Source organism: Triticum aestivum, chromosome 2D, assembly GCF_018294505.1.
Source record: "Triticum aestivum cultivar Chinese Spring chromosome 2D, IWGSC CS RefSeq v2.1, whole genome shotgun sequence".
Classification (NCBI taxonomy): Eukaryota; Viridiplantae; Streptophyta; class Magnoliopsida; order Poales; family Poaceae; genus Triticum; species Triticum aestivum.
In genome coordinates, this window is record NC_057799.1 from 311,443,127 (window position 1) to 311,447,152 (window position 4,026).

At 40.8% G+C, this 4,026-nt stretch overlaps 1 long non-coding RNA gene across 1 annotated transcript; it reads right to left on the reverse strand.

Annotated features, from left to right (window-relative positions):
* Window positions 1-485: 485 nt before the first annotated feature.
* LOC123052894 (uncharacterized) lies at window positions 486-3,526 on the reverse strand. The gene is made up of 2 exons (XR_006425153.1): window positions 2,972-3,526; window positions 486-873 (listed from the first exon to the last, which is right to left on the reverse strand). It is a non-coding gene; the product is annotated as an uncharacterized lncRNA (long non-coding RNA).
* Window positions 3,527-4,026: the final 500 nt, after the last annotated feature.

A 4,026-nucleotide genomic window follows, 5' to 3' on the forward strand; every position in this document is an offset into this window, starting at 1 on the left:
GAAGTCGTCTTGCCGAACTCCTTCCTTTCTCATTTCAGTCCTCGCCTTTTTCATCTTCCGTAGGGGCCTTTAGTCTTTTGATTAGAGTGGAGGTCGCGAAATATCCCGATTCCATGTTGTCAAGTCGCCGCCGGCCGATTGGCCGTCCTCCCATACGTGATTGAGAAGGGAGAAAAGGGTGCCCGTTCCATGAGTTTATCAAGTTCCCGCCGGCCGATGGGCCGTCCTCCCGTCCGTCAATGAAAAAGAAGTAAAAGGTATCCCGATTGGGTGTCAAGTCGCCGTCGGTCATATCTAGCTGCGCCGAAGGCGTGGTCGCATGAGCACTCTGTGAAGCAGATGAGTACTTCATTCTAATAAGGTCGGGCTCCTAGCTACAATCTGCGTGTTCGATGATTGAAAAGCAATAGCGCTGTAATCAAGTTAATCTATGTTTGTTCAAAAAAAAGGTTAATCTATGTCTCGGTGGCCATGCATCATGCATCTCAACTCAGCAGATCAGCATGTTATCATACATCATGCACCTCAACTCAGCAGATCAGCAGGATACATACGATTGATGGTATGCACCACAACTCAGCAGATCAGCAGGATACATACGATTGATGGTCTCAAAGCCTATCCTTCATGCATGCCAGCAATTTCAGGTGAATAGAGTTGTTGCATGCCCACTGTCAGCCAGCTAGAGGGGGATTACAAGACCAACCAGGTGAGAGTTTAGACTTGAGATACACACAATACACAGGCCAATATTGACCTAGAGGCTGGAGCTTTACTACTCTTTCCGTAGGTAACATTTCCTTTTTCTCTCCCCGCGTCCAATCATTCCCAGTTCATGTGTCTTCTCCTTATTTCTTGCTGTAGGGCAACACACTGCAAGTGTTCGTCAAATTGTTAGTATCAATGCGTTAATTCTAGCAGAGAATTTTCCGTAGGAACACATAATTTCAATCAAAAATCAACTCGGCAATTTTTCTTCTTCAGATTATTTATAAGGAAGGGTGTGCAAGGGTTGTCTACTTTGCATAGGTTCTGGATCAGACAAGGTAACTAATCTATTAATTTCCCCCTGTGTATGCTGCAATACAGTAATGGTTTACTTTAGTTAAGTTGGTAGCACTTCAAAATGATGATTTTTTTTCACAAGGTGTGATGTGGTCGCATATTTACCTGGAACTACCTTCTAAATCATAATCCATTTAATCTGGAGATATCTATTTGTGCATTCAGAGATAATTACATTAATGTAAAAACAGGCTGCCCTCCTTAAGTATATTTATTAAAAGATCAATTATCTATTTATTGGATTGGTCCATGTTAATGATGCTCTATTTGCATATATGTTTAAGCTCATCTCAACTGCAGCATTCCTTCATTCGACATCTATATAGTGAAGCACAGTGGTCATATTTGCAAGCTCATTCCTATAAACTACTACTCCCTCCTAGCCAAAATAAGTATCGCAGTTTTGAACAGGGTTTAGTTCAAAACTATGACACTTTTTATGGATCGGAGGTCGTATGATGCATGTCCGCTGTTTGGAATTGATTGCATTGTTTAATAGTAACAGGTATATTTTTAAACTCCTTTCAGATGTAGCAGTGAGAAGACAAGGCACTCCATAGAAAAAAATACAATCTACTCTAAGGGTTTCAGTTCTAAATATGGTACATATGTTTTTCATAGTGTAGGACTAAAGTCTATTGGTGTTGGAAATGCAACATTGGAATCCCAATCCCTTGCTTTTATTTGTAACGTCCATGGTGATCAAACCCCAAAGATCTATGAACCACCTTGACTTCACGATAGCTACATGTACATGGCTGTAAAACACTTCTTTTGGCATAAGCATTCAATATGAAATGGCTGACATTATGCAATGCTTTTCATAACTTGATTGAACTTTTCTCAAATAGAGATTCAGATCATAAAAGAAATCCAGTTACAGTTAAAATAAAAATTGATAGTATTTAATGTTTTACAACACATAAAAATTGGAACATACACCTATGCATTTAGAAGTTGTGCTCATGATCGTTCCTTTATTTGAAGGGATGCACAGTCTAGACTTGCGCAATATTATCTTTCATTTTTCTTTTCTAACATTCTCATAAATGTTAAATATCAAATGATTGTTACCACCTTGCATTAGAGTTTGAAAAGTGTGCTATATGCAGATTTAAAAAATTCTTATTGGCGAATTAGTGTGCACCAAATGTAAATTTCCAATAAATATTGCTATTTCAAAGAGAGATGGTGGCATGTTGTTTTCCATGTACATCCATATGGTTGTGGTCAATTCTGTTCTATAAGAAGTCTGTTGATGGGTACGAATCCATGTTTTATATTCAGATTCAGGACCGTGCATGCTTCTCACCTTAATAGACACATGGCATTAATCAAAGCATATTTAGTGCATGTTTCCACAATAAGCTACACATCATTTAGACTAAGATATACATATGCAGGTTAGTTTATCATATGGTTTAAACCTTTATTTTGGTAGGTATCAGTCATCTGAAGACATGCGTGGTAAAAATATTCGATGACCAAGCCGGGCTGCCTTTGTCAATGCCGAAGACAAATTTTTGGGCTGCCTCGCTTTGGGACAGTGATGACACATCCACATTGGAACTTCGGGATGACAAAGCCGCTACAAACCGCACACTATGCAAGATAGAAGCAAGCGCATCACCTACATGCATGCCGATGGCAGAAGCGCCGCCGATTGAGTTATCATGTGTATATGTGCACAGACATATACTTATATTCTTTTTAATTTCACTCACTAATTATTATCTATCTCATTAACACTTATAGAGCCCTTAAAAATAATCACATGTTTTCCAAGATGTCAACATTTTTCACTAACAGGCATTTCCTTAATTACGTTATACTATCGTATCAATTACAGAAACAAAGGAAGCGGTTAATAAAAAAATATAACAGTGAGGAGAAGGAAAAGGGGGACCTTCAAACTTCGAAGAATGTTGCCGATGTGGAGGATGTGTCTGGCCGGCGCTCTAGGGGCAGAAAACGTCTACACCATCCTCATACTAAAATGGATCAAAGCAGCTGCGGAAGACGAAATCCACGCGAACATCACCTGCACGGATATTGACAGCAACAACCCCGTGCAGATTGATGATCTCGCCTCCTCGCTTGCGCAGCTACACCTTGGCCCCTGCTACCCCTCCATCGCCGTTTACCAGCCTAGGAGGAGACCGAGGAGTCGTACGAGGAGACAAACCAGCCGCCGTCGAAGATCACCCTGTGGCCGCACCAGTGAATCGAGCTGCCGGGGTAGCTGCTGGTGAGGACGAGCAAAGCTCAAGGCAGGGAATCAAGGAATCAAGCTGATGAGAGCTACCGGCGGCAGAAATTTTGGAGTGAGAAAGGGGATCGGGCAAGGGCAAGGGCAGGGAAAGAGGATTTTATTTTGGGGTGTGTAAGAAAGATGTGTGGTCGGTGTTTGGTTCACGACTTTTTAGTACCGGAAACTAAAAAAAGTCCCTAAAAAGTTCCTAGAAACCAAATGAGAGGGACTAAAAAAATCCTAAAACTTCTGAACCAAACACCCCCTAAGTCCATCAGCGTGAGCCCGTTTGGCTAAATCCCATAAAATTCCACTGGCGAAAAAAAAAGAACTTTTCCAAGGAAAAACACACACAAAAAACTACTCGGAAGGGAAGACTACATAAAAGGAAAGGTACAATTACCATGGTGGCATCAATGAAACCAGTAATGTTTTGTACGTACATGTACAATAGTGTGCACTATGGCCTTTTTTTGAAATATAATGAACGTGGACGATGTTTCTTTTCTAGAAAGTGGACCATCTGACACCAAACTATGCCAACGTGAAAGTACAAGTCACCACTGGTACTACAGAGCACATGTGTCTTTTTCTAAAAGAAAAAATGAGTTATATTCCATGAAATAGGATTATGGTCGCATTCTTAAACTTGAGCTGGGTAGAACTCAGGAGAAGGGTGCCTCGGGACATAAGTAGTTCCTCACCTAAAG